Source organism: Globicephala melas, chromosome 3 (assembly GCF_963455315.2).
Source record: "Globicephala melas chromosome 3, mGloMel1.2, whole genome shotgun sequence".
Taxonomy (NCBI): domain Eukaryota; kingdom Metazoa; phylum Chordata; class Mammalia; order Artiodactyla; family Delphinidae; genus Globicephala; species Globicephala melas.
Window position 1 is genome coordinate 7,670,777 of NC_083316.1, and position 26,058 is coordinate 7,696,834.

At 40.8% G+C, this 26,058-nt stretch overlaps 1 protein-coding gene across 5 annotated transcripts in view; it reads right to left on the bottom strand.

The window, feature by feature from the left end:
* SEMA5A (semaphorin 5A) overlaps positions 1-26,058 on the bottom strand; it is a 479,287-nt gene that overhangs the window by 332,722 nt on the left and 120,507 nt on the right. For all 5 annotated transcript variants that reach the window (XM_030856554.2, XM_060295649.1, XM_060295648.1 and 2 more), the window contains one exon: positions 22,955-23,049. The gene's annotated coding sequence lies outside the window, so the exon portion shown is untranslated. The remainder of the gene's footprint in view (positions 1-22,954; positions 23,050-26,058) is intronic.

Below are 26,058 nucleotides of genomic sequence, written 5' to 3' on the forward strand. Positions count from 1 at the left end.
AACAAATGAGTAAGACCACCTACTGCTCTGTGGTCTCATACTGAGATTAAGTGTGATCCTATATCCTTTGCTTAGGGTTTTTTCCCCTAGATCCAGGCATGATGCAAGCTTAATAAAAAATGTTACGTATCTTCCTGTAAAAATAATAATTTGATAGGAAAAAACTCTTTTAGCTTTTATTTTATCATGAGAATTTTTCTTTCCTAGAAACTTAATTGAAAGTAAGTGCTAGAGGGCTTCCCTGGTGGCACAGTGGTTGGGCGTCCACCTGCCAATGCAGGGGACACGGGTTCAAGCCCTGGTCCGGGAAGATCCCACATGCTACAGAGCAACTAAGCCTGTGCACCACAACTACTGAGCCTGCGTGCCTAGAGCCCATGCTCTGCAACAAGAGAAGTCACCGCCATGAGAAGCCCGTGCACTGCAAGGAAGAGTAGCCCCTGAGCACTGCAAGGAAGAGTAGCCCCTGCTCGCCGCAAATAGAGGAAGCCCATGCACAGCAATGAAGACCCAACACAGCCAAAAATAAATAAACAAAAAATAAATAAATTTATTTTAAAAAAAAAGTTAGTGCTAGAGGTTTTATTTTCTGGCATCTTTCATTTGTTCTCATTAAATAAAGGAACGTGTATAAATAAGAGATAAGCATGTACCTACACCTATAATAGGGCAAAAGAAATCGTATGGTTGTGTCAGTCTATTTATTAGCAAGTAAAAAATGATAACAATAATGATAAAGAACTCCAGTGAGAGCCTAAGATCTTATTAAAATTATCCTATGTGTAACTAATAAATTTTCTCTGACATTACATGGGCTCCAAAAGGTAGGACCTTTCTTTATTCACCTTTTCAAAGCTTTTTGTTCCATTTTCCTGGGGCTGTTTTAATGTTTGGTTTCCCTGGGCAGTCAGCTGTCAATCTCCCCAGGATTGGGATTTCCATTTCATTGGTCTTTAATCTTGCAAAGCATCCAGGCTATTCTTTTCACAGATTATAAATAAGTAAATAAAACAATCTGCAAGTAAGGAAGAAAAGGCATACAAGCTGCTTACACTTCCACAACAAAGCATTCTGTACCTACTCACTTCATTTATTCTTGAGTTACAGCAAATGACAATTTCCATCTGGACGTTTTTTTCATAAAAGGCATTTTGCGTCTCATCCTGTGATAATTTGAAAAACTGTGTACACTGTGTAACCATAAATAAAATAGCTTACAGCACCACTCCAAAAATTATTCTCCAACGTCACGCATACTAAAGCTAGCTGTTCCAGCCCAGCCAAAAGAAACAGCGTCAGATGGCTGCACGATGGACGGGAAGAAATAAAATGGCATGTCTCTGGCATGTTCTCTGCTATGCTGCTGCTTATCTTGTGGGGCTCCAGACTTTGATAAATCTTCTTAATTGGACACTTAGCTAGGCCACTGGGTTAAAGCAGTCAAGTAAGAGAAGACTCTTTGTCATCCATTTGTACTCTGTGCCTTGTCTATACCACGGGTATCCTCTGAATTCAGCCACTTCAGGGGCCATACATATCCAGCCCATATTATCCAAGCAACATCAAGTGAAAGCAAAAGTGTGACCCCAGCTGCAGCATGATAAAAGCCACCTGTCTCACATATACTATTCTCAACTACAATAAGCTGGGCAATTCTCTTAAGTCACCCATAGACTGATAGTCAAGTCACATCATTACCATGTTTCACCTACTGCCAGAAGGATGGCTCATCTCCAACTCAAAGAATTAAACTGTGCTGTGAACTACCCACAAGGAAGGGATGGAAGAAGAAAGAAAGAAAGTTAAACTTGTGCCCACCAAGTAGAAAGACTTACATTGAATATACAGTTATGATTAGAAAATACCACAAATTATAATTTACAGGAGGATAAACTGAGGCTCAGTAAGGTCAAATGATATTGTGACTGCCAGTACTAGAGCTGTATTTAGAATGAGACACAGGGTCTTAGCTAAATCCATCCCTGGAATTAAAAGACAGTCTCCTTCAAGAAGGCTGTGTCCTGTCCTTGTAAATGATGGTGGAAATTCAATCTTGTCATGGATTCCTTTACCCTTCTCTTCTTCTGCTGCTTGTTCCAATTAAGCTAGAGAATTCTTTCTATGAAAAAAAAAAATATAGTCCACCATTTCCCAGATTATCCTATATGTAAATGACTTATCTTTGGAATGGCTATCTTGATTGACTAAGAATCTTTAGACTTTCATATTAAGAGCATCATATAAAGCAAGGAACTATGAACCACTTTTACTGTGATTCCTCTACCACTTTACTATTGTTTTCAACACTGAACAGTCCCCATTGTTAATATTTTCCTGTATAAAGAGACTTCATTACCAAAACACAGAGTTCATCCATCCATCCATCCATCAGCAATCTCTGGTGTTTCATCCACAGTGTCTACCATTCCATATAACCCACCATGTGAAATGTATGTGGAATTATTGCTAGCAGGTGGTAAAACAAAATCTGCATTCCCAGCTAGGGGCCATGAGGTCAGGCGGCCATGTGTTGGGCTCCTTGGGGCCAGAGTGAAGAAAACTCTGGGAATGGCAGGCACGTCCCCAGGAGAATGGGATATAACATTATCCAATGACAGGACAGTGGGCAAAAATCTTTCCCTAAATCACTATTAGAGTACTCCAGGGAAAGAGAAAGGGCATGACTTAAACATATACCACCTATGATAGCAAATGTAAAAGTATATACTTGCTAGAGATGGGACTAATTGGAAATAAGGGAGTTGGGCTGAGAAGAGTGAGAAGGAATTCAACCGGCTTCTGCAGACTTAGATGAGATTTAGAAAGATTAGGTGAAGAGTATGTAAGGCTTACATGGCATGCCCATGCTATCGGGGAGGGTGGAGCTAGGACTCACATCAATGGGCTGGTGTACATTGCTATGTTGGGATACCTTCTGGTACATTCAGTCCGACCTCCTAAAGGAAGAAGCGCAAGACTTACAATAGTATGAATTGGAAAGAATGAAGAGGTGAGCTGGAGCGTGTGACAGAAGCTGGGTAGAAGAGGGAAAGTTAGAAGAGAGAGTAAGAATGAATGCTTGAAATCGCTGCATAAACTGGAGAAATTAAGTCATGATGTATTTCCACCCTGTTGCATATACTTGGTTACAGGAATGGAAAGACAAAGGATAGCAGATATTATTTCACAATGTTTTGTTATACATGGACAACAAAAGCTCTATCTGCTTAATAAAAATAAATTACATAGGATTAATAATTTATTTGTTTCTGAAACGTTTCTGTACTCTGTGTTTCCCCAACAGTCTAGCATTTACAAATCTTATTACTTCCCCTTTAAATGAATTTCACTGAATGCAAGCAAGGTGTGTCCCAATATAGGTATGTAAAATCTCTATAAAGAAGAAATTAGGAGACAACATCTCTAACTTTTTTTTTCTATCTAGTAGAATCTGATCCAAAATTATCATCTACTGTATTTCCTGTTTATCTAAAAGGATACCCAACTCTTTTGTCAATGTGAAATGAAAATTGATTATGTTATTATTTTAGGAAAACACATATTACATGCATAAATAGACATTTTTATAATCATCATACTTCATTGCAATAGTATCTGAGACTTTAAAGAATACCATCAAACAAAATTAATTTCATTTACAATAAATGAAGCATAAGATATGGAAAACCTTACTCAGTTGTGTTCAAGATCTAGCAATTCACTATGAGTGAGAAAAAATTACTTCATCTAAGATGAGAGTTTTTCTCCAGCTCTTTCTTCTGATGCCTAGACAGTATATTGTCTCCAAATGAGCATAAAATTAAAAAGTCCCTCTGTCTAGATTTTATAACATAAATTTACATTCAGTGCTCTAAGTATCATGAATTCTGCCTATATATTAAGATGGAAATATGTCCATTTTCAAATGTTTATAAGGCATTTGCTTGAATGACGGTGTTATTGTCTACTAATCATAATATGAAAACATTGGCCACATTCTTTACTAGAAACCTTCACACAATGATAAAAGAAAGTCATCCAAAACCCTTAGCAAAACCTACCAGATCTACTGATGAGAAGAAAATATCAACCACAGGTGTCATTCACAACTAAGAGAAGAATATTTCCCAAAATCAGAACAGGGTTTTTAAGTTAGAAGATCCTGGAATGAATCTACCTTCATGATTCTATGTTGGGAAAGTTAAAAATGTCTGTGTCTCAGCTTTATCTATTAAATGGGAATAAAATCCTTTACTTTGCAGGGTTTTCACCACGACTGACGTAACACTCAAGAAACATGCCTGACACATAGCAGCTCTGCTGTAAATATTACACCATTTCATAGATGGCTATTCAATAAATGTTACAGCATTTCATACATATGTCTCAATTTTGTGTGATTCATTGCCATCCAAGGCTTAGTGCACTCGATGCTGAGTTGGAGAAGATCTGGTCCCCATGGGTCATGATGGATCTGTAAGCGGATGGGCATTTGACCCAAATAAAACAGAGACTTGTATTTTTCAAGTGCTAAATCAACCACTTCTTGACTTATCTAGTAAGTGCTTCCAATCAGTAGTTACTTTTAAGACGCAGCTTTCAGAAAACTGTTTTCTTGAAGTAAAATTTCATTAAAGAATGAAAAAAAAAGTCTCTGGCCAGTAGACAAGAAGCTGTACCAACCAGAGGACCTTGACTGCTCACTGACTAGGGTTCATCAGTTGTAAGACGGAGCTCTCCTACCTAATACAGTAAAGATGATCACTGAACACAGACCCATGTAAGAAGCATTGGGCCTCGGAGTTGTTAAAGGAGAGCGAGAGGAAGGACGGAAATCTAAACACTCTGTTGCACATTCCAGAGGACAAACACTTACCAAAGAAAACTTAAAGGATCTTAATTTAACTTAGTGCATGTGTTAGAAGATGAAAAATTAGCATTTCTTTTCACATTCCTTTAAAATCAGTATTTTTATAATTTTTTCATCCTCTATCTTTTTTTCTTTCAGTTGGCAAGGTGTCAAAAGGCTATAAAGAGAGAAAATACTTCCAGATGGTGGGTCTAAGCAAATTGGGTGGAATTTTCCTTTAAATAAAATGGAAAATGTATGTAATAGAGGACACGCTGAACACCTATCAAATCAAAACGACTGCTGCCTGCATCGTTATAATTCACTCACTGCTTTACCGCCTCCCTCTATTTCAAAGAGTTTCCCAAATTCACAACATGTTCTGCAATGCTAGAGTTTGCATCAGGTCTCTGATTCAGCGCAAAGATACAGACTGTGAAATCTTCCGTTGTTAGAAAACATTCTTCTCGGGAACACAGTTGAGAAAGCTGAGCAACAACAAAATAATATTTAAAAAGAAGTGTGTGTCCTTTCAAAGTCAGCTTTAACCTGTGCTCGCTCAGCTCAATAAAATCCATGGGTCTCAGGGGTAACATCAAAAAAACTCACTTTGACACTCCAAGTATACATTTTACTCTAATCGTTGTGTTGTTTTGGAGGGTTGTCAGTTAAAATAAGGGAGGCAAATGAAATGATGGTAGAGGGTCATCAGATCATAGATTAACTCTCCAAGCTCTTAGAAAAACTTACTCTTAATTTCTTCAACCTTCAGTTGGGGGGTTGAATTTTATTTGTTTCACCCTTTCCACTCTAAAATCCATAAATGACGGAGAAAAGCGTTGAGATTTGGAGATGGGGGAAGTCAGGGAAGGTAGGGGTTAACCAGTGGCAGCGTTGGTCCACTCTAACCCATTTCTGATCACTGGTAACTACGAGGTGAGCCCCTAAGTCATTATTCATCAAAAGCAGGCCCCGCACTACCCAGCAACTAGATGCAGGCGAGCCTCCCAGGGCCCCGAGGCGGGGGAGAGCAGACACTGTTAGCTGCAGGTCTTGCCCGCCTCCTTCCCCAGGCAGGACTGCCTCGCCCGTGTACTGGCTGGAAGCTGTTGGCCCAAGGTCAGGAATACTGTCAAAGGCAACAGGAAAATTGCAGTGTATCGAGTCCAAGCCCTGGCCTTCACAGACGTATGGCTACACGAATACACACAACGTTTTCAGGACTTAGATTTGTCCTGCTTCTAATTTAGAAGAGTGCGTTCAGATCAATAACTCAAAACCAAGGGTGATTTTACTCCCTCCACCTGGGAACATCTGGGAATGTCTGGAGACAATTTGGGCTGTCACAACCAGGGGATGCTACTGGCATCTAGTGAGTACAGGTTGGGGATGCTGATAAATTTCCTATAATGAACAGGAAAGCTCCCCATAAGAAGAAACTATCCTACCCAAAGTAGCACCAAGGTTGACAAACTGCTCCAGCCTAAACCAAGAAACAAAACCCCCTGCAATTTAGGGAGCACTGTGCCCTGTGATGAGAGAAGGACTTGGTATGACCAACTACCAGTCGTAATGATCAGACCCCCTCCATGATTGCAATGAAAGCCTTGCCGTTTGCTCACAATTCCTGTCCCAACAGGAAAGCTCCTTATCCCCTGCGTGTGACACGTATTCTCCACAGCTCACAAGCTGTAAGCTATGGAAAACTATAAGCTCCTTACCACTGAAACTTTTCTCAGCTGCTAAAATCGGAAGGCTGCTACAGTCATTGGACAACTTCCTAATTATATTTTATATCCTATACAGATTCTCTTTTTATTCTGCCATGTAACAAATGAGAGGCAATTTATAGCAAGCATTTCAACTCTCTGCTATATTATTTTAAGATGCTGCTGCTTTTACATTTTACCCCAAAGAAGTCCCACTAGAATATAAAAACCAGTTGGACACAATTCATGAACAATTGTTTTTCAAAGGACATTTTTTTCAACGTTATAAGCTGTAACTTCTAATTAAATATTTGATTCCACTGGATTGTATAGGCAGAATGTATTTATTGTTTCTACTTAATGCACATCATTTGCTTTGATAAAACATTTTTTAATCTCTCACGTAAATCTACATTTACTTAAGCCCTGAATGGGATCTCAGTTTGTGCATTTTTCTTTACAACTACCCACACCCATCTGACCCCAGTTATTCCTTGGCACTGCCTATAACCTGCAAAGTAGGAACCGACTATTACTTCTTACAGTTTTCAAAGTTAAGAGGAATAAGAATGATCCTGAAGGTTCAGCCCACCTGATTCCATAACTGCATTCCTGTCTCTGGAGACATTTTTCCTTCACTTCTGTGCTGTATCTTTATTGCCACAGATACTCAGATCCACATGACCCTGGCCTATCAGTCATTCTGTTTGATAATTTCATTTTACCATTTATTAAAGCCCTCCTGTCTTAGTCAGCTTGGGCTGCTATAACACATTACCAGAGACTGGGTGGCTTTTTTTTTTTTTTAGACTAGGTGGCTTTAAGAGCTAATATTTATTTTCACAGCTTTGGAGGCTAGGAAGTCCAAGACCAAGACGTTAGCAGCTTTGGTGTCTGGTAAGAACCCTCTTCCTAGTTCACAAAGGCTGTTTTCCTGCAGTGCCCAACACTGCACAGAAAGAGAGGTGGGTGGGGGAAAGAAAGGGGGGAGGGGGAAGCAGTCTCATGCCTCTTCTATAAGGGCACTAATCCCATTCATGAGGGCTCCACCCTCAGGATCGAATCACCTCCCAAATGCCCCACTCCTGACATCATCACATTGGGATTAGAAATTTAACATGAACTTCAGAGGGACGCTACCATTCAGTCCATAGCACCTTTTATATGAAAGATGGAGCAAAATTAGGGCACACGCTCCATTTTCCAAGTTCTTTTCCTCGGTAGGAACAGCACTGGACTTCAGTCCACAATGATCAGACGCCCTCCTGTGATTCCAGTCAAAGCCTTGCCATTTGCTCGAAATCCCTACCACCCAACAGGAGTGTTCTTTATCCTCTGCATGTGACAACTGCCCTCCCTAGATGACAAATACTGAGGGCATGCTAAATGGCAAGATCCTTAAGATCAGGAACTCTGATATCTGTCTTTATACACAGAGAGCAACAAACTTGTCCTAAATACGCTCCTGTTGTTGATAAGGACGAGTAACGGGGTTTACTCTACTTGAAACACCCTGGTGCTGAGAGGGGCTCAGGTGGCCAACCACCTGAGCATCTTAACCACTTAGAACAAAGAAAAGCACAAATAGAACATGTCTTGGCCAGACTGTGTGCCTCATTTAGGAAGTAAAGGCAGAGGCAGAGGAAGGGTGGTACAAAATCATGATCACGGTCATGCTCAGTGAGGGAAACCTGCACCTCTGAGCTGAGGATCAAAGGGGACAAGGTGATGACGGACTTTGGATGCTGACTTCCTAGCTACCTTGTCTCCTGGGTACAGCTGGGCAAGCTTTGTGATGCTGTAGGTGCCCAAGAAGTCGTAGCCCATGGACGGACCCGATAGCGTCTTGACAGCGGGGATAGCGCTCGAGGCCTCAGGACTTCCCTGGGGGTCCAGTGGTTAGGACTCTGTGCTTCCACTGCAGGGGGGGGGGAAGGGTTCAATCCCTGGTTGGGGAACTAGGAACCCACATGCCATGTAGCATGGCCAAAATAACAAAAACAAACAAAAAACAGGCGGCCTCAGCTTTCCTGGGGTCTGCATCCATGCACAAGTGCACAGCAGATTTAAATGTTTATAAATGACAACCACATGACTTCTGTTTATTAATCTGGGGAGCGTTTCACTTTCCTCAAGAACCCATGTATGTCAAGATACAGCAAAGCCCAACTAAATCAACATATAACCAGTAAAAACAAATCAAGTTTTCAGAAGGGCAAATTAAGAACAACTTTTGTTTGTCTGTGGTGTCACATAGAGAAAAGTTACAACTAAGCAGACACTCTTTGATGTGCATCCTCAAAGCCCTACTAGTACATCTGCAGCCAAACCCCTGGCTTCAGGACGTGCTCTCCTGGGCCCCTGGCTACCATATTGGTTCCAGATGGAGTTCAAATACTGGAGGGGAGTTTGCCCAAGGGCAGCACCGCTGCATTTCTCCTTGGTGTTATTTGCTGGTACGTGTGCTCACATGGCACTAGAGTGAACGATCATGAACCAAGCACAGTGCACTGGACATTTTCCAAAAGTGGACCAGAGAGTCTACTGAAACTCATGGGGATGCCCACCTTTGTCACTGGCTCACATGTATGTCACCATGCACGATACATATTGTCACTGTGCATCTTTCTCTCCCCCACCCCCTTGCCAGTTTCCCTTCTTTTAAGTAATAACAGCAGCATTCACACACAGAGCAGTGCAGGAAGCTGTATGAGGTTCAACCTTTCTGTTTATGCAGCACCTCTTGATAAAAAGTTACACCATTATAATTTACCTGAACTATAATAATTGTCACTACCCAGAATACCCAAGAGAATTATGGTATTTGAACACATAGAAAGGGAAAAGGAGACCCAGGAAGCATTTTTGACTTGACCAGGTTACTCATGTGCTGGAGAGAAGGGGAAATATTAAATATCTGACATTAAATACCTAAGAGAAGACTTAGGATTTCTAATGCGCTGCTGGTGAATGTTTGCCTTCTATGAAGGGAACTTTCAAAGGAGAATGAGGGCTTCCCTGGTGGCGCAGCGGTTGAGAGTCCGCCTGCCGATGCAGGGGACACGGGTTCGTGCCCCGGTCCGGGGAGATCCCACATACCGCGGAGCGGCTGGGCCCGTCAGCCATGGCTGCTGAGCCTGTGCGTCCGGAGCCTGTGCTCTGCAACGGGAGAGGCCACAACAGTGAGAGGCCTGCGTACCGCAAAAAAAAAAAACAAAAAAGGAGAATGAAGGCTATGAAAAGACAGTGAGAAAGGATTCCTGACATAAGGAAGCAATGGCTGGGGGGTGAAGAAGAGCCTACACCCCTTATAGGAATTATTTTAAGCACCTCGCTGATGATCTTACTTATAACCAGACCTCATCTATAACCAGAGCAACAGGATTAGTGTCCATGTCCCCACATTCCCCAGTCTTCATACTTCTGCAAGCTTAATGCCTACTGTAGGGCCATTTCTCAGAAGCTGCTTCTCCCCCTACCCACAGAGCCATCCTTAGCAGTCTGGTGGATACCCGTCTAGATCTTTCCCCATGTTCACCTATCACACACAAACATGGTACACAGACTTGGGGGATGAATGTCTTTCTGCTTTATAACATGAGATCTACTTTTCTCACTGATTAGGAAAATCTCTCCATGTTAACCAGGAGTGATTTAAATTAGTCTTTACATTAGGCTGCATCATATCATAGGCATTCTTATAATATAATTGATACATAATATATAATCAGTTGATACATACTCAATATTTGGGGTAGTTTTTATAGATTTTGGGGGGCAAAGGAGAGCACTGAAAACAAAGGTACTATAGACACCAAATGTACATACCCTTATACATGTATGCTGGTGTTTTCATTTTTATACTCTACATTCCCAGGAGTGGTAGCGCTGCCTCAAAGAATGTGTACTTTTTAAATAAGAATTGTCAGACTGCTTTCCCCAAAATATAAACAATTCACATTTCCCTCAGGAATGGGTGAGAGTCCCCTTTTATTAGCATCCTTACTACCAGCAGCAAGTGTTTTCTTCTCTTTTTCTTTTCTTTTTTTTTTGTTAGTTGGAAGTGGATGGAACATTATTTCACCTACTTACTGGACATCAGAATTTACTCATATGTGAATTGCCTATTCATATCTTTGCCCATTTTCTTGTGGGCTGTTTGAATTGTTCTTATCAATTTACATAGCTTTTTGTATATTAGAGATATTAACCTTAAGGCCATAGTATGATTTACAAATATTGTCTGTATGTGATACTCAACTTGTTAGATTGTTTACATTATCTTGTAGCATAGATAATTTTTTTAAATGGCAACCAAATTACATTCTAGTCCTTCAGTTGCCAAAAAAACAAGAGGAAATCAGCAGAAAATTCCCAGTCTGCAACTGCTAAAATTAAGACTTCAAAAACCCACTGAAACATAAACTTGGAAAGGATCCAGTATAAATAAAATGACATGTCCAAAAGTGCACTCTTCACCATTGGCACAAACGTCATTTTTCCCCTTCCCTGGCTGAGAAGAATGTGACTACCCACACAGTAGATAATGTGGCTGGTCCTGCCTGCCCCTTGGGGTGGATGTTACTAAATGTAGCGCTATTTGTAATTCTTAAATCTGGGCAGATTGTTTGTTTGGGGGTTTTCAGCTACAAATACTACTCTGTGCTATCCAGAGGATGGACTTTTTTTTTTTTTTATCAGAACAGATACATGGTATGTTTAGCTCAGAAACTATCTCCAGCATTGGGAGAATCAGGAATCCCAAAAGTAAAGCAGTGTAGCTGTGTATATGAAATGGGGTGAATCAGAGGGAGAAACCTCTCTGTCTCTTTAAAAAAGGTATGTGGCATCAGGGTTTTTCTCTACTTTAGAGATAAAGAAACGAGAAGGCTAGCGTGAGGTACAGTCCACCAGAGAACCGGTTCCTGACATTTTCATTGAGAGTTTGTTTTCCAGCTCTGTCATCTCCCAGAATTTTGCAACTAATCAAGTCCCAGCCTTTTTCGTTAGGTGGCAAAGTGGGAGAGAAATACATTTATCATTTTAGCTGATCCTTGCAAGCATCTTTTAGTGTTCTTGGGTTGTTTCATCTTGTTGCATTTTTATCGGACTCTCGTTGGTATCAACATTAAAGATGCTGTATATTGTTTCTAATCCCAAAAACTGTGGAATAAAATCAGTCTTAAAAAGGATATGAAATGACACACTGGAAAAAAAGTAACAATCTTTAGTTCAGCTCATCAGTTTTAACAAGTGCTTGATCACTGTGCCTTACAAATTATGGGTGTCCTTTTCACAACGGTCTCTGTGTGGACTCTGGACGCTCAAACCCATGACTTCTCAACATACCACTCTGTATCCTGGCTTACAGCAGAACACATCCGTCTCGGGGAATCTTCATGGCCAGTGTGAAATCTTATTTTCACTAACTAGGAAAAATGACAGTCCTCAACTTCACATTCATCGGCTCAATGCATTTCTCTTTGACAGAAATCAAAATTCTAAGCCACTGATAAAATTCTGGTGGCATCCTAAGATTTGTATCTTTCAGCCTTTTACAAAAGGTGTTAACAATGCAAGTGAGGTTAACTAGAATCCTTGCAGGGAATCAGACACTGAGTGGCTCTCTGGCCTGCATCATTATCCGCTGCATTACTATTAACAGCATGTCATAGAGTCTCTTACCCAGCACATTGCAATGTTCACAGAGATTCATTTAGTCAACAGATATGCAGATGGCTGCCAGAACTGACGTTCAGAATGTGAAATTCACTGGCAAAAACATTCCCCAGGCCTCCTAAATACTGAACTTTCACTAGCCCACGGTCCCTGGAAAAAAATATAATTACAGTAATGAAAAGAGCACGCTGAGGGATGAGAGAATAGTAGCACAAAATTTTAATTTCAGAAAGTAGCATGTTGTTAATAAAGAAAACTGGGCAGGTCGTTAAAACCCACGTCACACCTTGCCCCATGCCTCCCAAGGCTCAACTGGCAAGAGACTGTTTTTGAGAAACGGTGGGAACCAGAACTGCTGATTGGAAGAAAAAGCAAAATAAAGGCTGAAAATAAATTACATTACATCACATACAGTTGACCCTCTTATCAGCGATTTCCATATCTGCAATGCAACCAACCACAGATCAATCTGGGGAAACTGAGGACCAACTGTGTTCACTGCACTCCACCATTTAATATAAGGGACTTGAGCATCCTCGGATTTGGGTATCCGGGAGGTCCCAGAACTAATCCCCTGCAGGTATCAAGGGACTACTCTACTTCACTGTAAGGATATGACCTTATTTCCCATAACCAGAATGGCCTTTTAGGTTACAACAGTGAAGAATTTTGCTGCTAACACGTTGAATGAAATCCCTCAAGGGCAGAATTACCTTTGGGACTTTTTGTCCCTTTCAAGATCACTTCTGAAGTATCAAAGCACTAGTACGTCAAGCGGAATATTGTGAAGTGCTCTCCAAGGGATACCAGCCCCCTGCTCAAAGCCTCCAACACCCACGGTTCTGCCTGAGGTGCCCTTTTACTCGCTACAGTCTCTCCTGGGTGAAAGGACTGGACTTGAAATACTGTCAAATATGGAGGTGACTCCACAATACTGATCTCTGGTCCCAATCATCCCCAGACAGTCCAGACTCACATATATGACTGCTTATTCTCTCTGACCTTCAACCCCAGTTTTATATGACCCTAGGATAATCCCTGACTTTCCTTCCAAAATCTACACAAGTCCCCAGAACTTCTGTCTCAGTAAATGGTCCACAATCCAACAACCTACTCAAACCTAAAGCTTACTATGGCTCCTAATTTTTCTTCCCCTCTCCCCCAGTGCCCAAGCCACCAGAGTACCTCTGACCCTGCTTCCAGAAACGTGCCACATCCATCCAGTTTCTCCACCAAAACCCTAGACAGTACCACCACCATGCCTCGCCCGGTCCCCTGTGATGGCCAGCTAGCTGGTCGTCCTTCTTCCCCTCTTGCTGCTCTACAATCCATTTTCTCCATGGCGACCACGAAAATTTAAATGACAATTTAAAAATGCAAATAAATCCTGTCCCACTGCTACTTCAGCAAAGGTTTCCCAATGCCCATAATAAATATCGAGGTGTCCTGTCCTGTCATACAAAGTGCTATGCACCCTAACACTTGCCCATCTCTTGCTCTCCATTCACACCACTCTCCCCTTCCCCACTGCACACAGGTGGCCCAAAGTTGCCCCCTAGTCACTGCCTATCACGTGACCCTATCTGGATTCTCGCATTGTACTTACCACTATATGTTACTATTAGCGTTTATAATCTAACTCTCCCCCAAAACATACATTCCATGAGAAGTAGGAGGCTTCATATTAGCCAGTATATCATCAATACCTAAAAGAGTTCCTACCCTGTGTGTACTCAATAAAGATCTGTTTGGAGAGAGCAGGTGGGTGGACACAGGTTATTTCTCCTTGTCACTTTCCTTGCAATTTTCAAGAAAATGGTTAGTGTGTTACAACAATAATAGAAACACAATTTCCAACCCAACATTAATTGGGATGCCCCTGATGACCCCCGTGTACAGGAAGAGATGCTTCAGAGGCACCATGTGTTTATACAGATGTTTTATCCATGATGGATTTTTGTTTAAGATTAACCACCAATCATGTGTTTTCTGCAAGGAAATTACACAGGGAGAGTGGGTTCCAACCCTCAAAATACTTGCTGCCTCAGTGAAATAAAACCAAGATACTATGTGCAGAAACCTATAGCTGCTTTTAAATAACATTTAGGATAGGTGGGTCTATTGCTTTATAATTCTTCTCTGTAATAGTCTGCCATGGGAGCTCCCTTGGTGACCATTATAAAATAAAGGGGGTAAAACACACTGTGGATTCAAAAGTTATAAATTATTCACTGGGGTCGGCGTCCAAGTAACCTCTAAATTACCTTAGCAAGTTTCTTAACCTCTCCATGCCTTGGTTTACTCATTTCTAAACTGTGGATAATATTAGAACCTGCTGTGTATGGTTGCTGAGAAGATGAAACGATATAAATAAAGCAGTTATACCAGTGCCTGGGATGTAGGGTGTGCTCAAATAACTTTAGCCACTGGTATGAATTATTGCTAAGTTAGTACCAGTCGTTTATAACATGTTCCATATTATGAAATGCTGGAGAACCTCCATCAAATTTCTATTATCATTTCCACATTACAAGGGGCTGTTCAATGACCTCCTCTTTTTAACTGGTCCAAGTCCTTCAGACCCAAACATGCAGGCAGGTGGAGGTGACATAGAATATTTACACTCCACACTTTCTACGCTCGGGGAACTGGCCTGCATTCAGAAAAAGAAGAACCTACTCCAAATCAATAGTCTTCACAAACCATGCACCTGTGGTTAGAAATGTTAGCTGTAGGTATCTCTGACCAGTCAGGATTTGCTTAAGAAAACAAAAATGACCTTGTAAATGCTCTTCCATAAAGACAAAACTTGAACCAGAAAATAACAGTCAAAGTTAGAGTATACGTGACACTTAACATTATAACCGCAGAACAAAGTTAGACCATCATAATTCACTTTTCTTATTATTGCTATTATTATGACATCCCAGAAAAAACTTCTAAGACCTTGACACCACCCTAATTCCATCTGGATTATGAAATAATCTTAGAAGAGCATAAAAGCACATAAAATAGAAAGCTGCAAAAGAAATGTAATCAGCTCCTAGAAATATAGCAGTGGAATGATCAAGTTAGCATATAACTACATATCAAATAGAGTTAAGAAGGAATTCCAGAAAAAAAAGAGAAAAGTCATAGTTGGGAGCAAAGAACTAGATTTGCCTACTAAAAATATGCTTGTTTCAGTGAAGATATTTCAGAATGAGCATTTGTACGGGAAACACGTGGTCATTCCATGCTTCACTGATGTTGTTCCTTCTTCTTTGGGTCCTACTGTGTGCCGGGCCTGTGGAAGCTTCCTACCTGCTGGTCACAGCTCAGCTCAGAACATGTGTATGTGTTCAGGGATGGGTGATAAAAATGGTGGCCAGCGGTCCACACCATCCAATGAAAACCATTGTGTGTATATGTGTATGTGCATGTGCTTGTAGCACCAAGTCAGTGAAAGATCATTTAAAAGGTGCTGCACAGCTGTGGATCCTTCAGCAGCTATCAATTAACTTATCAGAAACTCATAATTAAGCCACAAAGCTGGGCTTTAGTACACTGTTTTAGACATTTATTTCATTGATTGTATTCCTGCCTTAGTGACCTTCATGAGCTCAAGGCTAGTACTATCTGTGCCTTTATCTACAAACCTATATATCTATCAACATATCTGTATCTATTTATATCTATCTCTCTATCTACCTACCTATCTGTCTATAGATATACATATTCAACTGACTCAGAGTTGTGCTCCCAACATAGCAGGGACTCTGTAAAGGCACATCAGTGCTGTTGTTTGAACATGCACATCCCTGATATCTGCTTTACAGGAAATACGACTTCAGAGTTCTGAGCCTGGTCAGCCCCATAACCTAAGAGTCATGCTACTCTGTGCTATTTTTACATTTAATAATACGTACTCCTTGAAGACAGACACATATGAAATTCCAGTGCAATACTAAGAGTGCGTGTGAACACTCAATTTAAGAAAAGTTAAATGCCAGGAAGAAGCAGACACCTGATCCTACTGCATGGTGGAGGGGGCCATTGGTCTTGGTCTATGTGATACTAGACTACTGCCAACTTCTCCTCTAGTTATCTTCTCGACTCATAGACAAGCATCAGGGAGAAACAGACTCCGGAAGGATTGTGCAGTCTTTCCTCTCTAAGAAGTACTATGAATGATGTGCACTTACACTAGAAAGCAGCAAACACTCTGGAAAAACAGTGGAATGAATGGCCTCAGCTGGACAATGTGGGGACAGTCCATAATGGCTACCACAAATCTAATTATTTAATTATTGCAAAATCATGAAATAAGCATCTTAAATCAAACATAGCATAATCAGAAGGCTGGAGGAGCACATTCTTATCACACTCTTAAGGACCATTACAGTAAATCATGTTTTACAAAATTTCGGTTGGAATCACTTCACTAAATAACACGTACGTATTCAGTGCTTATTGTGTGTTGAGTATGGGGAAGATGAACACAATCAAGTCAAGGGTTTCCTGGTCTGAAAAGGAAAGACTGAGTGTTTACAAGGAACAGTACAATGAATCCAACTTTAAATTACCATTGTAGGGACATGCCCAGGAACGTGGGGACACAAAGGATGTGCCACGTAATTTATCTAGCCATGGATACAGAAGATAAGGGTCTATAGAGGAGGTGACATGTGAATTGAGAATCGGTGAACAAGTAAGTACCCACCTGCTGGACAATATGGGGAAAATTATACCAAATACACTAAACTCTGGTTGGGGGTAGAGGGTGAATAATCCCATTCCTTCCTCTTGCAGACAATCTCATGTACTTCCAGTTCTGTATCCTAATTAGAAATAGGGTTTTTCTTATCCAGTTTGAAAAATCCCAAAAGATCCATCCATCCATCTACCCAACCAATAAACATTGACAGCTTTTATGTCTCAGGCCATTCGCTATGCCTGAAGATAGAGCAATGATCAAATAAGGCAAAAATCCCTGTCCTCATGGAGCCTACATTATGGGTAGGGCAGAACTTATTCAAATGGTGAGGATGGCGGGGGAAGAGGTGAAGTCAAGGCACTGAACCCTTCGGACTCCAGTAGGGAAGGGAGATGAGCAGTTGAGGTAAATGGCCAGAGATGTGGAGTGACACCAGGGAATGGTGGTGTCCTGAAGCCAGATGGAGCAAGTGCTTCAAGGAGCTGAGAAGGAGGGATTATACTGTACAAACGCTGCTGACACTGTCACGTGTGATGCTGCCTGCACGTCGACCACTGGATGTAGCAACATAGCAGGATTGATGGAAGGACTGTGTGGTCCAAGTGGGTTCCAGAGGAAGTGGACACACAGGAATTGAGGATAATAATTACAAACAAATGCTTTCAAGGAATTTTTCTGTACAGAGAAGAGAATTAGGTCATACCTGGAGGGGAAATTCAAGCCAACACTTCATTTATTTTTAATGGTTTAATGTTTGCATTCCTATTGGAAAGATCCAACAGAGCTGGGAAAATAAAAACTGATGATGCAAGAAAGAAAGGGTCTTTGAGTAGAAGAGAAGGAATGGGATTTTGGTGTCCAAGCTGGAGTCTTGGCCTCAAGTAGAACTGTTCAGAGTGGCCACCAGGTGGGATGTGTGATTGGCCAGTTGGGGCAAGAGCCTCACCATCACTGTAGCAAGGATGTGACTTTCTATGGAAGGAGGAAGAAGAGCTCTCAAAGGCTGTGAAGCTGTGAGCAGGGCGGTCACCTCCCCCCATGCCCCCCAAAAATTCTGAGCAATGATAAACAATTTAGATACACCCACCTAATTCCTCAATGCTGGAAGTGGAAGATCTGATCACTATTTTGAGACATTGTTATACGAGAATATGCTGGTATTTACTTCCCAGAACCTCCTGACCATCTCTCCAACCTTTGCTTTTTCTGCTTTGGTTTAACCAAGAGTGGTTACTGCCCAAGCTTTATGCAAAAGCAAATGAAACAAAATGACTCTGCTCCCTTTGTGGCCTAGGAGGCTAAAACAGACACAAACACACATGAAAACCGCATGAAAGGCCCCAGTGGATAAAACATGAACTGATTAGGTTTGTAACCCTGCAGCTATAGAAGCCTCTCCAATACTCTGATCTGGAGACCACAAGGCAGGAAAACCTCAAGTCCCCTGAAATCCAAAATTCCAAACATGGGGTCATTTTTATGCCCTTTGGAGATTTCTGTCAAAAAAATATCTTACGCACAGTTTAATCAAGGGGGCAGTATCCTCACACACACACACATAAAGCTTCAAATCCAAGCAATTAACCCCACACACCTCTGCCCCTCAAATCGGTGTCTGAGAATGAACAGTACACATATGCCATTCCCAGCCCGACTTAAACACAAAACGAAGGAAAGAACATGGATTCTGAACTTCACCACACATCTGTGACTCACAAATATTTATAGTAGTCACAAAGCCGGGACAATAACACACTTGGCAGTTACTCCCCTAAACAAGCAACTAAAAAAGGCCAAAATTCCAACAGGGAAGAGAACAGGAGAGAAAGCAAGGTTTCCCCAGCTCCCTAACGGGAACTCCAATTTCTCCTCGCGTGGATAATGGAAGCAGACAATTCTCCTGTCCATGGACTTAGCTAATGTGGAGTGAGATGCACATGACAAAACAGATCAGATCTGCATGGGGCCTTTCCAGATCACCTCATGGAGATTTTCCATCCGGCTGACTAGGCAATGGGACAAGAATAATAAGATGTGGAGACCACAGCTTTAGGATTCCAGACTTTATTGAGAATGACAGGCTAAATCTAGATCCCCAAATACAACCACGCAGTGTGTTTAAGCAACAGCTTACCTTGCATCAATAATATACATAGAAATGCATTGCAAATACCACAAAATAGAATTCGTATCAGCACAGCAGCACCACCTGAAACAATGACAGCAAAACTCAGAATTTTACAGCCAACAAATCTAGAAAACTAAGGAAAGATGGAGACTTGAGTTGGGGTTCAATCTTTCCAGGTTCACGTCATCTCAGAAAGAGAAATCTAGCTAATTCTCTATCTTTTGGAACTTATAAACTATGAAACCATTATGGTAGGCACATGAAAATTAATAATGAAATTAATATTTTAGGTAAGTGCTTTAAAAGTCAACAAGTGAAGACATCAACCAATACACATGAGATTCAACCAGTGTTGCCTTGGTCTTTCAGATGCACCACAGAACATTTAATGCAAACACCAAAAGTTAGGAACAGAAATGAAACAAGAGGAAAAACACTGAGATATGACTTAATACTGCTCAGCATAATGAGTTAAGTTCTATTAAATAAAAAATGTGAAATACAGTTGTTAAAAAAATAGGTAAAATGCAAAAGTTAACCATTCCCTGACCAAAAGAGGAAAGTAAAAGAATGAAAGAATTTCAGTTGTCTGGGTGTAAACTTGGTCTCTATTTGTAGGATGAAGCAATGTGTCATTGAGATCTCTCATTCCTACAAATATTTTGATTGTCTGAACATATTCCTTAGATTAACATTGTCAGATAACTTTTGTCAGAGAGCTAAAAGAGAGGCACAATAAAACTATGAGAATTACAAAAAATGATAGCTATTCTTAAATAACTGAACTCTTCCCTGAATGAAAGAATTGAATATTTTTAATAACATCAGAAGAAAGTAAAGGAAAATTTTTATTAAATTTCTAAGCACTGGTGAAACAATTATGAAGGAACTATTTGGCAACACTAAAATAAACTTCTTTAAACTTAAAAGGATAAAGCTAACAAGCAAATAGAGTGGGGGGAAATGACAACAAAGGGTTAATATTCTTTTTTTTTTTTTTTGCGGTAAGCAGGCCTCTCACTGTTGTGGCCTCTCCCGTTGCGGAGCACAGGCTCTGGACGCGCGCAGGCTCAGCGGCCATGGCTCACAGACCCAGCCGCTCCGCGGCATGTGGGATCTTCCCGGACCGGGGCACGAACCCGTGTCCCCTGCATCGGCAGGCAGACTCTCAACCACTGCACCACCAGGGAAGCCCACGGTTAATATTCTTAAAAATAAATTCTGTTAATATCTGTAAGAAAATGCTGAATCTCAAGAACTAAATGGGTATAAAATAAGGACTAACAATTCTTTCACACATGTAAGTTCCCTTTCTACTTTCTCTCTGTCTCCCCCTTCTCAAAAAATGGCTAATTATCACAAAAAGTTTTTACAAATCTACCAAATACCATAATGACTAAACAATAGAACATATAAAAGGAAGCAATACTATTAAATTGATTAAAAAATTAATGATGATAGTAAGGTTTTAGCAAAACAAACTCTCTAACATATTATTGGTGAAGTATAAAGGTCTAGGACACTTCTGCAAAGCCTACTGGCAATCTGATTAAAACTCACTGGCTCTGAAATAGCAAAGCAACTACAGCTATTCTGACTTAATGAATTAACCTTCAATTTTAAAAAAAAGCTTTATAATAGTAGCTGATATCATGAAGCATCTACCTTATGCTCCAAAATTTCTACTCTTCATAAGGTAGTGATAGTGTGAGGTGTAAAAAACCAGAAAGCAGCAGTGGAATCCAGGTGTCTGCTACACTCCCCTTGTCATGATCCTTTCACATTGTCTATGATTTTTGTTAACTGAAAATAATATATACCTCCAGCAAAGAAGAAGCAGTTAAATTACATTATACTGTCTTTACATGATAGAATATTATGATGCATTAAAATGAGATTTATTAACAATTTTCAATAAGATGATATAGGCAAAATTTTATGTCTAGTGTTATTTCAACTCTGTAAAACATTCACAAAAGACTACATTAACTGACAGCAGTGATTGTCTTTGGTGGAGGCATTATGGGTGAATTTTCCCCTTCTTTTACATAATTTCCATAAGTAGCATTCACTATTTTAATCCTTTTTTTCATATTTTTAAACTGCAAAACTACAACATTCCTGAGAAAACTTTAGATAGTGAATATATGGCTCGTAAAGGGCAAACACCCTCAACCCCAGAGATAATCTACTGAGAGTTTGGTATGTACTGGTCTATGTTCTAGCAGACTTTGTAGCACACAGGCACTTGTGTGCAGAGACGGGGTGTGTGTGTGTGTTTAAGATGAATGGGATTATATTGAATATATTATTCTGCAACCTGCTTTTTCCAGTTAATAAGGTACCATACACAGCTTTCCAATACTTTTATCATCTGAATTTTACTTTTTATATCATTGCCATTAAAGTGAAGAACACTTTTCCATTACGTGTGGAACAAGTACCAAGGGACGAGGGGCTCTGGAAAAAGGCACATCTTCAAACGTGATCCTACATCAGGCTCACGGGCTTGCTACAACTACTTATTTCTATGAAAGAATAGGACAGGTCCCTGCTTAAACTCCTTCAAGAAACACAAATTAATTGGCTTTGCTTTACCCGTCTTGCTAGATGATAAGCAGTGAGATAGAGAGTCAAACAAGCCTTGAGGTGTCAGAAGTATCCTTTTGTAAGAAAAAGTTAAACAGAAAAAGTTAAACAAAAAACAAACCCACTTCATCTGATGTATGTGGCCAAGGGTATGGCTATGATTTAAGTATGTCAATCTTGTTCAAACTTGACTCTTGTAAACATCTGCTTTGGCTCAGAATAAAAGATGAAGATTTGATACCAGAACACTTCTGTGCAACATAATTATAAGACAGCCCAGGATAATTGCATATTTGCCCTAATATGTATAAGTAGCAGCATGTATAAGGCTACAAAATAAAAATGTCACATTTAGAAATTATATGGAGACCAAAATAGGAAATGCTATCTGAACTTATTTTGTAAATGAGCTATACATTCTGGATTACCAAAATATTCTTGATCAGGCCCTGTTTTGAGCAGAGCTATAGTCTAGGTGCTTGGACTTAGGCTAATACACTAGAGGCAGGCCGACCGTGGAAAGCATTGGGACACCAAATGCACTCATTCCAAGGAGTAGGTTTTTGCAGCTACAGTAGACTTCATTAAAAGTGGGTTATGAATAAATTCTGAGCATCCAAGCTAAATTTTGTTAAAGGACTCATACCTACTGGCCACTAAAACACTCTCACTCTCTGCACTGGGATCTTTGAGCACTGCATGTAGACCAGGGCTCAGTGAACTACAGCCTGTGGGGCAAATCCAGCTCAGCTTGACAACAGTCTTTGTAAATAAGTTCTACTGGAACACAGCTACGTTTGCTCATTTACATATATCACCTGTGGCTGCTTTAGGCTACAACACAGAGCTGAGTTGGTGTAACAGAGATGATATGGCCAGCAAATCCTAAAATGTTTACTACCTCACCGTTTTCAGAAAAAGTTGACCATCTCCTGATATAGACTGCTGTTTGAAAAACTGATTTCTCACTATTTATTGTGAGCTTTTCTTTAAGGACCTGAGTATTTCCAGTACAGAATAAAAGTGTGTCTGTCCTTATTCTCAGGAGCCATTTTTTGTGCTAAGAGGTAGTACTGGGTTAGGGCTTAGAACATAGGTTCACATCACAGCTCTGCCTCTGACCGCTTGTCAGATTTTGAGCTGATTACTTAACTTCTCTGTGCTTTCACTTTCTTTCTGGAAGCCTTCTCATTCATTCACTGCCATTTTTAACAGCAGATATAATTGATGCTCATCAACCATCACAGTACCTCAATCTATACAACTGTTGGCTTCTTCATTTCCCACTGGAGCGTCCGACTTACCAAGGAGGGAAGGGATGGAGTGTTTCCTTGATCATGTATCACACAAAGGATCCACAGTCGCTCAGGCAGGGCAGCCCAACTCTCACATACCAGAGCTTCAAAAAAGAAAAGAAAAAAAAACAGAGATTCTATTAACCCGTTTTAAAAGAGGCCATGGTCACTTTTTATCGATTCTGGAAAGTTCCATGAATGCCTTGCACAGCCAGCTGCTTTGGCAAGGCTTAGCACAGAACAACAGAACAACTTGGAAATCACAAATGTGACAGCCCTAGCCTCGCATCCCATGCACCAATGGACTTCTTTCTTCAGAAAAGAAGAAATAAAAATTCAAATATTGTTAATACATGAGAACAAATCTCATGAAACTAATAAAAGGACCATCATTCCACACCTGTTTGAATTACTTTTAGCAGTTTGAACATCAAATTCAGACAGATGGTGTGAATCTACCCATTTTATGATGGCTCTTCCATTCTGTTTTGGGGAATATATTGTACCTTAAGTAATGCATTTCAAAAATAGGAGATAAAAGCAGAAGGTATAGAATAAACTATACTAGATTTTGAGCTTGTATTTTTATTTACATATTAATTTGTTTGATGCACAATATGATAACCTTATTTTAAAAAGGAATTGTAAACCGTGAAAATAATTCACTTTACTAAAACCACGTAAAGTTATCCAATCTGCTCATTCAATTTAACATACAAAAATCCTGAAAACTTGATATCGGAATGTGATGAAAAACTACCACAAAGCACCAGCCTCCCTAGAACCATGTACGCCAGAAATTGAAGAAATGGGTTACTTTCCATTTCATATTCAAAAAAGAAATGTGTCCATTACTATTTAGTGATGCCTGTCACTTCATATATTACAATTTGGGGGCTCATGCTTTTTCTGTTGTCCTAGTTCATGTAGTGTCTTTCTACTCTCTTCAATCCGCAGTTTCTGGCTGCCATAAACCTCAAACACACTGATGTTGCCTATCCCAACACAAACACTTGAGTAGCAGCTGAGGATGATGATGAGAAAAGGGGGAGAAGTTCCCAGAACATTCTGGAACATTCTGGCTAACCCTCTATGCCATGATTCCTACACTGTCTACTTAGTAATAATCTAAAGGCCATCTGCCTGCAGAAGATCAACTGAATTACATCTGGAAATTTAAAAGATTTTCTATCTGCTGAAATGCCATTTGAAAGTCCTGAGGTTCAGAGGTGAGAGGGCAGTGGCTGGGTGACAATGTCTCTCTATGAGGCTCCTGGCCTCCATGAGGTGCCTTTGGTAAGTTCATGGGAAGCAAGTGGGTGATCCAACATATTCAGAACTTATTCAGAACTGCCCAGGAAGGCGCCCACAGCCCAGGCGCATTCATGCACTGCAGCATCACTGATCCCTATGAGGTCCCAGCTGAGTCTTTGAAAGTCTGTGACTTCATACTTTGGAAAGGAGGAGGTGCAGATGCAAATCCTTGAGGCCAAAAGAGGAGTAAGGGAGCTCTCCCCAAGGTAAGAAGGCATACTCAGCCCAGGAAAAATTCCTAGGAGCAGCCAATTCCTTTCTCACAACACCAATAATATCTCTTTTGGGTGTGGCAACAAATATGTTAGTTGGGGCTTCTTTATTAAACAGCATGCTTGAATACAACAACTTCCGCTCTTGAGCCCTGAAATCTATTTTACAATTAGTACTAAAATTTCTTTGTATTTGTTTATCTCTTAATCAAAATTTAACTAATAAAGTTGGACAGGTCCACCGGTTACTGCCATGAATACCCAGCAATTCCTACAGACTCCCATTTGTCAGAATTAAATTAAAAACAGGGCTGCTAATTAGGTCTGGAGGCTAAGCGCCCCCATCCTCCCTCAGTGAGATCATAAATTAGCGGATGTCGCCTCTCAGCTAGGACATCCAAGAGTCACGCCTACAGAGAATGGCCAGCCTCTTAAACGGCAAAGGACACAGAGGCCAAAGAACACATTGGAAGAATCCAGAAGCACTGACACAACCCCACGACAAATACCACAGGAAGAGAACATCCCTGCTGAATCCAGGCAGGGACAGCCTGCAACCTGGACAGCCAGACACTCCAGGCCCAAACTTCAGACTTCAAAAGCGAGTCCCTTTCTTGTGAAAAGGCGACACTCAAGGCACAGAATGCCCATAGAGAGTTCACACAGCTTGGGGGACAGCAGGACTCCCTTTAGAGTCTGAACTCTAAACCAGAAGCTAGTTCCAGCGGCAGGATCCAGGGACATACACCCTGGAAGGCTGTAACTATGCCTGTAGTTACATCAAAGGCGAAAAGCGTATTTTACCATCCTGGCCCATGACAGCCAAGCAAACAGCATCAGGACCTTCTACTATGGAGGGTAAACCCTTGCCTGGGTAGGCATGCCACCCTCTAAAGGAATATATACCATTCAACATGACACCCACGTGTTTTAAGCAGTGTAGGGTCGGGAGCGGAAACCACAGCAACAAAGCAGTGACCTTGAATAGGCTAAGCTGAAGTCACAGACATTGGCCCCTCCAGGTCTGGAAGCTGAGCTCTCTCATCCTCTCCCAGTGAGGTCATAAATTAGCCGATGTATAAACCGTAAATCACTGCCGTATTTTCCCGAAAACTGAGGGAAATTTCAAAAGGTTAAGAAGCTACAAAGCCCGTGAGGGTCATCTCAGACTGAGTTGGAATATTTTAAAGTGGATATTTAACTCCCCATTAAATAAGAAACTGCTTATGTTTTATTAATATATATAAATGTCCCCATTTGACTCGATTCCATATTACCCTTACTATTTTCTCTTTTACTTAATATCAGCTTTAGTAGAAACAATTCCTGTGTCCTCTGCCTCATGATTCTCGATTAGAGCCTCACCACGGCAAAAGAGCCGCCATCAGCAATGTGCGGACCAGCTGGGGAGCGCGCAAGGCCAGTCCATCTGAAAGGCCACTCCCACGCACAGCTAAGTTGTAAGAAGGCTCAAAGGAGCAGCTCCAAGGAGCTAATAGACTAGAAAAGCAGACAATGAGGGCACATTAACATGAAAAAGAGAGGAGACTTCATCCAAAGGAAGGGGGTGTCATGGAAGCCTCAGTA